The sequence below is a fragment of the Molossus molossus genome, unplaced genomic scaffold, assembly GCF_014108415.1.
Source record: "Molossus molossus isolate mMolMol1 unplaced genomic scaffold, mMolMol1.p scaffold_m16_p_15, whole genome shotgun sequence".
In the NCBI taxonomy this organism is placed as follows: domain Eukaryota; kingdom Metazoa; phylum Chordata; class Mammalia; order Chiroptera; family Molossidae; genus Molossus; species Molossus molossus.
Window position 1 is genome coordinate 43,093,312 of NW_023425350.1, and position 14,826 is coordinate 43,108,137.

Sequence of the window (14,826 nt, forward strand, 5' to 3'; positions counted from 1 at the left end):
CCTCCGACTGGTCCTAGGATTGTCCTGGGACTGAGCAGGCAAATCAGGACCCATCCTCAAGAAGAAGCAAAACCATTTTCTCTCTGGACACATGAACCAAAAATCATCCCGCACCTCCTTTCTTAAGCTGTTCCAGTGGGAAGTGTGTTGTTTACAACCAGAGGACCCATGACTAACACAGGAAGCATGCACTCTCCAGAGCCTGCTGGCTTGTATCAGACCCCCACCCTGTGGCTAGGTCCTAGAGGACACCCTGAGGGAGAGGGAGCCTTGGCTCAAGGGTGATGAAACAGGAAGGGGGAGTATTTCTGCTGGGGATGACGGTGACACTGTCCAAGGCATGATGGGCCGTTGTGGGAGCTGTCCCAATGTGCCACCAGCAAGGTTGGTGCCCTGGCTCAGGGGCACTCTGTGAACAGAGCCAACGAGACCCGATTCCTCCATGAGTTCCTCTCAATTGGGAGATGCCGTATCTCTCCCAGCCACCTACTCTCCAGAGAGCTAACAGGAGAAACCACAACCCACAGCCCTTCAGCACCTCCATCAAGTACTAAAAACGAGTTCGATGTAGCAGTCAAGAGCATGAGGTTTACATCAGGGGAACCTGCATTTTAGTTCCACTCCTTCCCAACCGTGAGGCCTTGGTTAAATAACACCACCACTTGAACCTCTCTTAGCTCATCTGCATAATGGAGACAACAGAATCTAGCTCCTAGACTGTTGTGAGGGCTCAATGTGATTGTGTGTAAAACCCTCAGCCCATCCAGGCGCAGCTGGAGTCACCATTACCACAACTGTGACCATTATTTCTAGGAACTGCTCTGAAAACTGTGCTCTGTGAAATAAGTCAGGATCCGACCTTATAAAAGCAAAAAGTGCATCCTCACTAGGAAATAGCTAGCAGCTCCTTCCTACCTCGAGTAGTAAATTCCAGGCTTGGGTCTATTTCTTGCCTTTATATTCTTTCTCATTTAATTTTTGATTTATGAAAACGCATCCATCATTTTCTAAGGAAAGCCTCCAGACACATGAACAAAAATGATAAAAATGCACACCAAAAATAAATAAAACCATTCAGCATGGCTAACAAGTCAGGCATTTGTCCCCAGTGGGGTAGATCAATCCAGAGCTGAGCTCGGCCCTGGGACCCAAAGGTCAATAGGCTGGGACTTTGCTGAAGGAATAAAAGGAGATTTTGAAGCTTCAACTAACAGCCTACCTCAAATCTACCGAGAGCTAAAGAGCAAATTTTCTAGAGGCATCTCCAAATGGGTCTCCTAGAAGCAAGTCTAGAAAACTCTAAGACGGCTGCCCCCTCCCCGCTTGTTCACTAGGGGAATTTTCAGAGAATCAGCAGAGCCCTAAACCTGTGCCAAGCACCCCTTTTACCCACAATTTCCATTTCAGTGAGGGAGGGGCCATCTTGGGAAAGGATATTCAGGAGAATTGAGGCTACCTAGGAAATGTGTCAAAGTCACCCCTCTGTCCCCATCTCTTCAGTCCAGAGGTGTTGCTATGAGGGTCTCTCTCTGAAGTATTTGCTCTGGGCCCATCTCTAGCTTTCAGTGAGGTCCACTTTTGCACTAGGCTAGGAACAGGTGAGACAGATGGAACGGAAGCCGTGGGAGCTGGGAGGGTGCTTCCGTGTGACACGGAGACAGGGCCCTGGCTGCAGAGCACACGGCCATCATGGAGCCCAGGTAGGGTCCCATCAGTAACAGGATCCCCAGCTCTGCAAGATGCCTTCCTGCCCAGTCCATGTGGGCACTCCGTCAAGGGTTTCCTGGCCATAGGAACTCAAGTGTGAAACTTGAGTGTGAAAACTGCTCAGTAGCACTGCCTGATGCTAGATTCCACCTGGCAGAGCCATCACATCTCCTGGCTGTGAAACGGGAACCATGGTTGGCAAGTAGTAGTAGATGCCGCAAAACAGAAGACTAACCGAATTGCTCCAACTACCCAACCCTGGAGCGGACAGTAATGGATGCCTGTCTGTGGGGTAGAACCCCTCTCAGTAGCAAGCATAATAACAATTTTGTTCATGGAATCACTGCTGACAGCAACCATACTCGTGGAGCATGACTTTCTGGCTGGCATTGTTAGAACCTTGCACAGGTGATCTCCCTGGATTTTCACAAGGACCCTATTGGGTCAGTGCTATTGTTATCACTGTTTCACAGATGGGGAAACTGAGGCTAGGGAGGTGACACAGCTGGTAAATAGCAGAGCTGGAATTTGAAGCCAGGAAGTTTGATTATGGAATGCAAGACTTCATTCACTAGGCCCCACACCCTCCTGTCAAATCTCACGTGGCCATGAATGATGTTCCCATTCTCAGGGAGGCCCGCTCTGTGACCACGCAGAAGGTTTTCTGTTTTTCTTCACTTCCCTGTGTGTCCTTCCAATAATCTCCCATTATCCGAACTGATGGTATTATGGCATCCTTCCTTAGATTGGAAGCATCTGACTGAGAACAGAAACTCAGGAGATGCAAAAACGTGGCTTGTGGGGACAGCAGAGAGTGGCCGGCCCTCTAAAGGAGGGGAGATGGCCCTCCTTTGCCTTCTGAGTGTTAAAGGAAGAAACACAAGCCAAGCTGTAGTACTGACAGCCAGTGGTGTTGACACCTCCAAAGTCACCTTGACTTATTATTTTCCTTCTTCTGGTCATCAGAAAGGGCCTTCCCTGAAGCCAACTAAATCCTTGGTCTGGCCCAGGGGTTAGAAAACCATGGCTCATGGGCCAAACCCAGTTTGCCACCTGTTTCCGTAGGTCGGGTTTTACTGGAACACAGGCTCGCTCATCCATTTACGTTTTGTGTACGGCCGTTTCCCAGACAACTGCAGAGCTGCAGAACCATGACAGAGGCCATGCAGCCCAAGAGACCTAAGATTTGCTACTGGCCCTTTACAGGAAAATCATGCCAACCCTGGTCTAGAGTGACTTGCGAGCAAGGAGGACAACCTGAAACAATGAGAGACTCCACCAGGCAGAATGGCTCCCTGGGAAACCCATGCCAATGATTCAAGCCATGTGCCATGACAAGTAACAGCCATCAAACAAATCGGCAGACAGCGGTGAGCACCACTATGGGCCAGTCCCCAAGCCTTCCTTGGAGCTGCTCTGGGTTGGGGTGAGCAGGGGTCAGGGGTCAGGGGTGGTAACAAGGTAGGGAGAGGGGCAGGCAGGTGGGCTTCCTGGCTCCTCAGTCCACCAGAGCAATTCTGCTTTATCCCTTTATATGTTTTAGTTTCCACTTAAAACTTCATTTGAATAAAGAGTCCTATTGCATTTTTTAAATCTTAGCCAACATATAGTTCTTCAACCCCTACTATGTGCCCAACATAAAGGTGAGTCCTAGAGTGGGGGAGGAAGAGGAAGGAGAAGCCGTGACCCCTGCCCCCCACCCTCAGCTGAGCACAGTAGTAAGAAGACACAGAGAACAACATGGAAAACTCGGAGTCAGGCAGGGCAGGTTAGACATGCTTCTGAAGTTCAGTTTATAGAGCAAGTCAGACATACAGGATGGGAAGGACTTTCAAGGGCAGGGGGAAGGAAAGGACGTTGGGGGCTGGAAGGAGGAGAGGAGGACTGAGCACAGAGTCCCCTCGGCCAATGTGTGAGGAGCTGGCACTTCACTGGCCACCTTTCTGGGAAGGGGAAGAGCTGCGTTGACCACTGTGCAGGCGGCAGAAGGCCACCCTGTGGAAGGAAACACTCTCCCTCCCTCCACATGGCTCGAGGTGGACGTGCCACCGTCGGGGGAAGCTGCCAGCAGCACGCAGGGCACAAAAACACTTGCCAACAGCCGCAAAGCACGACCCTGCAAAGATTCTGCAAGACATTTTTCCAGAACACGGTGGACTTGCCTGTTGATCCTGGGACTTGAGAACAGGGCAGCCCAGCAAAGGAGCCACATGCCTAGACTCTACTCCATACTATACACCTCCACAAGTTAGTTCCCGAACCCAAATTTAGTACCGTTCATGTTCATGCCAAGGAGCAGCTCTGTCCCCTGTTGAAGGGGAGGAAAGAAGGGAGGGGCTTTATTACAGGATGACCAGAGCTTTTTCTGGAGCTGTCCCTCTACATCAGCCAGTGAAGCTGGGTCCCTCCCCAGGGCCCAGAGAGCCCATCTGTCCCTGTGGATCTTGGGTTAGGGCTCTAGGGAAAACATGCACTTTCTAGATCCCTGTGGGCACAGCCTTGATGTACTTGTTTTACACCCACAAGCAAATCTGAAGTTAGAACGCATTCCCCACTCGGCCTAAAGGAGAAAGGGGGACAAGGAGGCCCCCGAGGAGGCTGTGAGGTAGCGTAAGTGGGCTTCACACAGAACACAGTATGTTTCCTTACTCTACGTTTCCAGTTTTACAGATTCTGCCTGTTTCCCCCTTTAAAAGCAGCTTTAAATATGGCATACGTTTGTTTTCTAGTTTGTGCAGATGATACAGAGGCAAATTAAGAGGGAATGTACTCACCAAAATCATCCTCATTTTCATGGTGAGGTGACAGGAAGGACCCGAGGCTCAGACTATCCTGCACTGCATGGTAGATGTCTCTCTCCTCACAGGGAGGGGCCAACAACCTGGGCCCAGTCAGCCAGCCCCTCCCCAGCAGTGTGATGGATTCATGCAGAAAGGTCATATCTTTCCTTCTTAGCTCATAGCTTGTGAGTTTGGGGCTGCCTGATTCAGGGAAATACCCAAGACATGGAGAGTGAGAGAGAACCCTGACAACCTGATGAGGCCCCCAGATCTAGCCATACCTGCATCCCATGTTCCTCTGTACTTTCTAGTTCCATGAGTCAATAATTTCTCTTTTTTGTTTATTACTACTTTGAGCTCAGTTTCTGCCACAACCCAGAGAGGCTTGCCTACAAATCCTGGCCAAGGCGTGCACCTAAAGTCTAAAGTCAAGCCCTTCTTTTTTTAATCCTCACGCAAGGATATGTTTTTATTAATTTTTGAGAGAGTGGAAGGGAGAAAGAAACATGGATGTGAGAGAAAAACATTGATCAATTGCCTTCCATATGTGCCCCAACTAGGGATCAAACCCACAACTTAGGTATGTGCCCTGATGGGGAATCAAACCTGAAACTTTTTGATGTACAGGATGATGCTCCGATCAACTGAGCCACCCGACCAGGGCTAAAGTCAAACCCTTTTGAAGGAACCTCAGCCTCTGCTCTCTGCTCCACTCCACCGCTGGCTACCAGAGAACTCCCGGGCCACTGGAGCACAGCAGGTGCATCCCTGCTCAGCCCCTCCACTGCCTGTCTTTGTCAGCCCCCTGGTCTGGCCTGTCAGCCTTGGAACCAAGCCAATCCTGTCCCCAATCCCTCTACCCCCACCATCCACCCTTCATTCTAGCGCCTCTCGCTGCCCACCTTTGTTGCAAGTACCTCACCACAGAGGGAGAAGTCACACCCCACTCAGAAAAGAAGAACGCCATGAATGCCAAGCCCACATGAAGGGACACCATGTTCTGCTGCAGCAACTGTCCTGCTACTGCCGCTTGGCACTGGTTTCCTGCCCTGCTGAGACCCTCTGGGTTTCCGATGTTCGCAGAGGAAAAGCAGGCAGGTCCCAGGGCCCGGAACCTGGGGCCGCATCCAGGCTCCCCAGCCCTCACCCCTCCCGTGTTCCCGCACACAGTGCAGAAACGCCGCTGCACCCAGGCTCAGTTTCCACGGTTACACTGGGACTCAGATTAGTGACCGTGAGAGCGATGTCAAAGATGGGTCATCCCAGACACGGCCCGGTCTTGACAAAGGTGAACGGCACTGTGGGAGGGGGCTCTGGACGAGGCTCAGAGGAACAGCAGGAATAGACAGCACAAGAGGCGGAATAGACAGCACAAGAGGCGGCCAGAAACAGTGCTGCGCGCCTGACGCGCATGATCGCACTGCCTCCGGTTCACAAGCGCCTCTGCGGTGAGAACTGGCTGTTGTCCCCATTTTACAGATGCCGCTCCTGGGGCCAGGAGGGAAGGCGGGACTTGCCCAGGATGCTCAGAGGGCGGCCGCAGGAGTTTGGCAGCAGACCTCATGCCCCCTGCCCCTGTGGATGCTAAAGGACTGGCCAGCCTCTCCGACTTTTCCTTTAACTGTCTCTGCCATGTGGGCAGTCAGGACTGCCTTGCTTTCCCAGGGCTCCTGATTCACTCCGTGAGGCCAAAACAGAAACAGAAAGGTCTTTCGCTTATTGGATATGATTACTGTCCAGGCCCTGCAGTCACAGGTGGTGCCCTGTCCGTCTGACTGCTCTCACCTTGGAAGATGCTGCTACAGGCACACCTCGGAGACATCGCGGGGTTGGTTCCAGACCACCCCGTAATCAAGCGAGTGTCACTAGCAAGTGCGTCATACTCTTTTTGCTGCTAGAACGTCTCGCCTTAAGTTTGTAAAAAACGCAACCCCGCCCTGGCCGGTTTGGCTCAGCGGTTAGAGCGTCGGCCCGCAAATAATGAGTGCGGGTTCGGTTCCCGTCAAGGGCACGTACCTCGGTTGCGATTCCTCCCTGGCTGGTTGGGGTCGTGTGGGAGTCAGCCACTCGATATGTACCTTTCTCATCAATGTTTCTCTCTCTCTCTCTCCCCCCTCCCCCCACTCTAACTGAACAAAAATGGGAAAATGTCCTTGGGTGAGGGTATTAAAAAAAAAAAATGCAACCCCTGTGAAGCTCAGTAAAATGAGTTATACCTGTAATGGGAGTGGGAGACCAGAAAACACTGTCACCTGGGAACAAATGTTCCCTCCAGAGCAACTCTGTCCTGAGTCGCTTGTCCCCAGCCAGCCAGCCCTGGTGGGCAGCTCAAGCTAATGTTTCACAGGCTGCAGGACACACGGCCCTGAGTTACTCCTCTTCCAGCATTTACTGTCTGCGCCAGCTTCCAGTCTCACTTTCTCATCTGTAATTAGAGGAAATAATGGTACCTATTATAGGGTTTGGGAAAGAGGTGGTGTTTTACCTCTTCCAATATTATCAAATATTTTAGATGTTGAAAATATAAGTAATTATGTACAACTCATCAGTAGCTTAAAAGATAAAATGTTACCACTGACACCCCTACTGTACGTCCCTCCCTCCCATTCCTCTCTTTCCCTTACCAGAGATAACCGTTCCCCTGAATGTAATACAGACCGAGAGTTGGCAAACTTTTTCTGTAAAGGGCCAGGTAGTTACTGTTTTCAACTTTGTGTGCCCTAGGGTCCGTATTGCAAGGATCCAGCCTGGCCCTGGGAGCATGCAGGCCACAGCGATACAGAAAGGAATGAGCACGACGGTCCACGAACAAATTTTAGTTACGGACACTGAAATTTGAATTTCATGTAACTTTCACGTGTCACAAAATCTTGTTCTTCTTTAGTTTTTTTTTTCTCAACTATATTTTTTTACATGTTCTCCAGATTTATTGAGATCAGATTGACATATAACTTTTATCCACTATTTAAAACTGTAAAAATCACGCTTGGCTCACAGGCCATACCAAAGCAGGAGGCAGGCTGGACCTGGCCAGTTGGCCTCGTTTGCCAGCCCTGCTGTGTATCATCTCGTGTGTGTTTTAATATGGCAACTCCATGCGTGTCCATCCATATAGAGTATTGTTTGGTGGGTCTTAACATTTCATAAAAATGGTATTACATAATAGATTTGCTTCTGCAACCGATCACTCTTTTTTTAACGCTATGTTTGCTAAGATTTATCTGAGTTGTTGCATGTGAGTTTCATTCATTCATTTTAACTGCTGTATAGGATTTCACGATATGAATTTGTCACAATTTATTTATAGGACTTTACCACAGAGAGTTAACAAGACATATTTGTCTGGATGGACATTCAGGTTGTTCTGCTATTACAGACCAGATGCTACGAAAAGGACTCTGACATACATCTCCTGTGCACATGCACCAGGCTTCTCTGGGGTTGTTCCTCCAAGTGGAACTGCCGGGGGTATTTGTTGGTCATGTAAAGCCAGAATCATAAATGCTTGGCACCATGCCTGGCACTTAGTAAGTGTCCAGCCCCTGGTAGCCATGTTTCTCTGGATCCCCCTTAAGTAACAGGTAGAAGACTTATTAATAATTTTAAAGTATTTTTCTAAAGTGTTTAAAAAATAAGTACTTTTTAATTTAATTTAAAAACACTATCATAGGCAAAATGTTTGGGACAAACAACAGGTCATTGAGGGCGGGGGGGAGGGGGCTCCAAGAGGGAAACAGTCAGTAGGGTCAGAGTTAACAGAAATGGCTTTTTAAAAGCAACACAGGACTTGACATTGGGAGGGATGCGGGGAAAACAAAGCTTGTGACGGAGGTGGTGACAGTAGCTCAGAGTGGGCTTGGTGTGTACAGGGAGAGCCAGGACACCGGCCTGGCCAGCGTGCAGAGAGTCTCCTGGAGGAACGAGAAAACTTGCCAAGTCCTTTGGAGGGCATTGAATGGCAGGCAGCCAGTATAGGGCTTGATGTGCTGGGCAATGGGAGTCCGGGAAAGGCCACTCCCTCTGAGAAGGGTGAGGGTGTTAACTCAGCAGGCCATTTGGTGGAACCTTGAGAGCAGACAGAGACAAGCCAGAGGTGAGGTAAGGGATGTCAGGGGCCAGATCCAACACTGACAGCCTTTAGGTCCACCATGAGCCTTCAAAATCAGTCTATTTGTGCAGGTCTTGGAGTGGCCAATGTTGCCACCACCCCCAGATGGACCTTTACAGAGGTCCAGTCAGGAGCCGGGCTGCGAGCTAATCCTTAAGTAGCGCATTCCACTCTATGGTGCTAATGGGGGAAAGGGGTGGACAGACAAAGCTGCTGCTTGAAATGAGACACAACATGGAAATTGGCGTGTTGGTGCTGCAGCTCTTTCCAAGACCGAGCCCAACTGAATCTAGCCTGGCCTTCTTTACCCAGTGCCTTTAAACTGATTTAGCAGATATGGTTCAGGCAGAAATGGGTATATTGTTATTCCTCCAGCTGGGACTGCATTGGCTTACATTCCCCTATATCTAAGTCACACTGTTATTGTCATCAAAGGGGGAAACTATGTTTAAGACATGAAATCAAAGAAAAAGCACACAGAAGATCAATAGCATCTCTTGATTCATTCATTCATATTCACAGGTATCAAGCCCCTTTTGTGTGGGCCTCTGTGCCAAGTAGAGTAGGGCCAGAGAAGTGTGTAGGGCGTGGCATATAAAGTCCACCAAATGGATCAGGACAGTCACTGTTTGTTTAATTTTAATAACAATACAGGCAGCATATGATTAAGTGCCAGAATTCATCTTTTTGGACAATTAGCACAATGGAAATTTAAGAAAATAAAAAAGACTAGCGAAATCCTGGTAGAGGCACTTCAAGAGGGCTTTCTGAAGGACTGAGAGGCTGAGAGAAAGCAGGAGGGGATCTCAGATAGACAGACTTGGGATGAGCAGAATTGTGGGAGAAACGAGAGGTACATTTGGGCCATAACACAGCCACACGCAGTCGGTCGGTCCTGCCTTGGGGAATGCTCATCGTCCCATGTGTCAATGTTCTCTCTTCCCCATGCCCTGGTGATGTAGGCCCTGCCCCCAGCCTGCCTCTTCCCGCTTCCCAGACGCCTGCTGGAGCCAGGTGCCTCGGGCCTGCAGACTCTGTCTTGCTGGCCTGCTACCTTGGGCCGATCACTACCCATCTCTGAGCTTTCATTGATTTGATGATGTGCTCTCACTCACCTGACTGTTGTGACTATCACAGAGATGGCCCACGCTGAGTCACGGAAGTAGCAAAGTCCCTCAGACCTGTGCCACTGTCACATCTGTTGTGCTCACAGAACAGAAGTAGCCACGTGAACAGGTGTTGCCAGGAGTACAGCCAGCTACAGAATCTGAAAGGATGCAATCAGGACATGAGCAAGAATGGCATTCCACTCAAAATGAATGCTCCGGCCACAGGCGCCTTGACGGCCACGGTGCCTTGTCACCACGCCCCTCTCGTTGCCACGAGGATGGAAAGAATAGACAGGGCTGACAGGTGGACATTAAATAGTTGGTGACGATTGTTGAAGTTGTTACATCTAGAATTTACTGTCATACTGCTTCGCACTGGGGTAGGACACCTCCTCTCTCTGGGTTAGTTGTGAATGGCTTAGAAACACATCCTAAAAGTTATCTCCAGTGGGGGCTAGACTCCTGGATGACAGTGGTTTCAAAATGGTGTTCCCTTACTCCAACAGGTATACAAGATGAGCCACAGCAGTATGGGAAGAAAATATTAGAACGTCAACTTACAGGGTGTCTAACCTAATGAATTGCATTAGTTTTCTAGTGCTGCTATAACAAATTACCACGATGTCGCCACTTAAAATGACACATGAGGTGTGTATGACCTCACAGTTTCTGTAGGTCAGCAGTCCAGTTGGACTTGATTGGATCCTCTGTTTAGAGTCTCGCAGGCCAAACTCAAGGTGGCAAGGCCACATTCCTTACTGCAGCCTTGGGAAGGATCCTCTTCCCAACTGATTCAGTTGTTGGCGGAATTCAGTTCCTTGCGGCTATAGGACTGAGGTCACTGTTTCCTTGCTGGCTGTCAGCTGGGAACCAGTCTGCTCCTAGAAACTGCCTGCATTGCTACTCCTGTTTCCAAGTGTGCTCCTCCAGCCACGTGGGCCGAGTCCTTCTCACACGTCAGGTGGCTCTGACCTCCCCTTTGTCGCATCTCATTGACTGCAGCCAAACTTCTCTGCTTTCAAGGTCTCATGAGAATAGATGGGGTATACCTGGATATTCCAGGCTACTCTCTCTGTCTTAAGATCCTTAACTTTAATCACATTTGCAAAGTCCCCTTCGCCAGGAAGGGCCACATGTTCACAGTTTCCAGGAATTGGGACGTGGACACCTTTGGAGAACATTCTGTCTGCCACAATAATAAAGAAAATAAGCTCTACTAATATCTGATCTACAGATTGAGACCGTGGCACAGGCAATCAATGTCATACATAATGCTGGAAGTATCTGGAGGGAAGGTGGGAGTTTTGTGACAAGGAGAGGGTGACAGTGACCTCCTCGCTTGTTTGTTTGCACATTATGACAGACTGAAAGTTTTGATTGCACAGGGGCTGGGATTCAGCAATGAGAGCTCCAATTCTCTTCCTCCATTTGGGCCAATACAGCTTATATATCTTTATCAGTTATTACACCCAGGTGTGGAAAAACCAGATCTAGCACCAGACTCTGACTCACTGTGTCACAAAGCAATATGCCAAGGTTTTCAAGAACAATGAGCCCATCCAACCCACTGCTCTCACTAAAATTATGACTATTGACTATATATCTTAGAACAAAAAGGGTTTGGTATTGTTGATATATAAAATATAATTATTCTTAAATATTTATTTCATCTGTACCAAATCTTAACATTGTATTTAGAAGTTTATTTTATAAATATATATAACATGTGAGTTCATAAGTATGTGTACATAAATTATAGTAAGTAAATATATATATATGTTAGGTGTACATCCTCGAAAATGTTTTTACTGATAAAGTTGATCAAGCAGGGTTTGGGGCATAAAACCTTAGGTCACAATTCACAGAACTAGAACAAACACTTCAAAAGTTTATATGAACCAAAAAGACCCCAAATAGCCACAGCAATCTTGAAAAAGAAGAACAAAGTAGAAGGAATTACATTACCAGATTTCAGGTTATACTACAAAGCCACTGTAATCAAAACAGCCTGGTACTGGCACAAGAACAGGCACATAGATCAATGGAACAGAATAGAGAACCAGAAATGGACCCAAGACAATATGCTCAATTAATATTTGACAAAGGTGGCAAGAGCATACAGTGGAGTCAAGACAGTCTCTCCAATAAATGGTGTTGGGAAAATTGGACAGCTACTTGCAAATAAATAAAGCTAGACCACCAACTTATACCATACATGAGAATAAACTCAAAACAGATAAAAGACTTAAATGTAACTCATGAATCCATAAAAATTCTAGAAGAAAATGCAAGCAACAAAATTTCAGACATTATACGCAGCAGAATTTTTACTGATACAACACCTAAGGCAAAAGAAATAAAGGGAAAAATGAACACGTGGGACTACATCAAACTAAAAACCTTCTGCACAGCAAAAGAAACAACCATCAAAGGGATCCCACTATATGGGAGACCATAATCACCAATGATACATCAGATAAGAGGTTAATTTCCAAAATATATAGAGTGCTCATACAACTCAACAAAAGGAAGACAAAGAACCCAATTAAAAAATGGGCAGAGAAACTAAATAGACACCTCTCCAAACAGGACATACAAATGGCTAAGAGACATATGAAGAAATGCTCAATGTCACCAATCGTCAGAGAGATGCAAATTAAAATAACTATGAGGTATCACCTCACACCTGTCAGAATGGCCACCATCAATAAATCATCAAACAAGTGTTGGCAAGGGTGTGGAGAAAAGGGGACTCTAATACACTGCTGGTGGGAATGCAGACTGGTGCAGCCACTATGGAAAACAATATGGTGTTACCTCAAAAAGTTAAAAATTGAGCTGCCATTTGACCCAGTGATCCCACTTCTAGGAATATACCCTAAGAAATCTGAAACACCAATCAGAAAGAATATATGTACCCCTATGTTCCTAACAGTACTATTTACAATAGCTAAGATCTAGAAACAACCCAAGTGTCCATCAGTAGATGAGTGGATAAAAAAACTGTGGTACATGTACACAATGGAGTACTATGCAGCTATAAGAAAGAAAGATCTCTTATCCTTTGAGATGGCATAGAAAGACCTGGAGAATATTATGCTAAGTGAAACAAGCCAAGCAGAGAAAGACAAATATCACATGATCTCACTTATTTGTAGAATAAAATGAACTAAACAAAACTGATGAACAAAATTGACCCAGAGACATAGAGGTGGGGTACAGACTGACAAGCCTCAGAGGAGGGGGAGCTAGGGGGGAATAAACCACAGAACTTACATGCATGTATGCATGACCAATGGACATAGACAACAAAGCTGGGGATGGGGCGGGGGAGATGGGGAGGAAGTTGTCAATGGGAGAAAAAGGAGAAACATCTGTAACAAAAACAAATTAATAAAAATAAAAAACCTTAGGTCAGAAACTTGGTAAACACAAACCTTCTGGAATTATTCAGAATTTCTTCAAACTTCCTAAATGTGCTGCTTTTCAAAATATTTGGGGTGTGGGTCATGATTAATTTTTTCAGGCAATTTTGAGAATTTATATTCCAAATAGCCCCTTCCCCAGGCTCTTATATGGGCCCAGGTGTGTTAAAAGAAGAAAATGGAGTGTTGTGTGTGGTTTTTTTCAGGTACTATTTCCTAAGGTGCAAACTGAGCGACGGGTCTGGGCCTCCTGGTGTCTCGTGTCCTGTCCAGCGGGGGTGAGGGCCTCTGATGGCCGCGCCGGGGGCTTCCTGCGCCAGGCTTTACACATTTGCAGCCCCATCCACCCAACACCTAGGGGACAGGAAGCCGGCGAGGTCTGCGGAGCCAGATAGTCAAATAAAAAAGGATCACTTTTACTTTCCTGAAGTTAATTAATGCTGAACGGAGCAGGCCAAGTACAAAACCGATGAGGCTTTCTCTGAGCGAAGACTCCACATTTTACCCATAAAGCCAAATAAACCTGACCCTGGGACTCCCACAAATGCAGGGCAGGCCTAGCTGGGGGGTACAGAGGAACTAACACTTTTCCCTTCACACTCCTTCTGGTGTTTCCCTTCTGGGTCTTATTTTTATTCATTTTTCCAGTTTATAAAACACACTCACCGATGGGCCCTTGGGGCACATGTGGAAAAGCTTAAAAGACACAAGTACAAAAACAGACTGACTGAGAGTCAAGAACGAAAAACATAAGAATTCTCCCTCTCGCCCCCACCCCTGCTCCTGCTGCAGTTACATTCTGGGCTTTCCCCTCCCGTGTTTCCTGAAAGGGCCATAAAGCCGGGCTTTTTCAGAAGGAAAAGGAGGTGGGTGTCAAAACTATTCTCTAATATCTCCATCCAAGTCCTGCTCTGGAGCCGGGTGCTGCAGCCCAAGGCGGTTTGGCAAAACGGTTGCTTGAACAAGGAGTTCAGGCCTCAGCAATGGGCAGTGGGGCCTCTTCATCTGGTTCCAGGCCCTGGATAGCCTCCAGGACATCCAGGTCACTTCCAAGATCTCCAGGACGCAGACCCTGTGCATACTGATCGGGAGCTCTGGTTTCCCACACCGGGAAGGGGAATAAAGACTGTATTCTTTGAGGGCTGCCTAAACAAGGTGCTTTAAAAGGCCCACTCATCCCTCCTGTTTAAAAAGTGAGCTGGTGAAATTATTCTAATCTGCTCCGTTAGACAGCTGACAGACAACGAGAAGGGTAGGGAACAAAGATAAAAAGGAGGCCAGGCACTCTTCCGACAGGGAGAGGCCACTCAGGCTTTCTCGCTTTCCTTAAACATAGATTTATTGAGCACCTACTATAAGCCATGGGATAGAGATACATCTGCAAATGGAACAGACTTGCCCCATTCCTGTGGCCCCTATAGTTTAGTGGAAAAGCTGGCAGTGAGTGAGTAATCACACCAAATACCTAAATAATTTCAGCTGGGCTTCATGCAATGGCGAAAAAGCACCAAGCTCTTACACCATACACAAGAATAAACTCAAAATAGATAAAAGACTTAAATGTAAGTCATGAAAGCATAAAAATCCTAGAAAAAAAATAGGCAGGCCCTGGCTGATTTGGCTCAGCAGTTAGAGCGTCAGCCCACGCACCAGTGAGCCGTGGGTTCAATTGTGGTCAAGGGCATGTACCTCGGTTA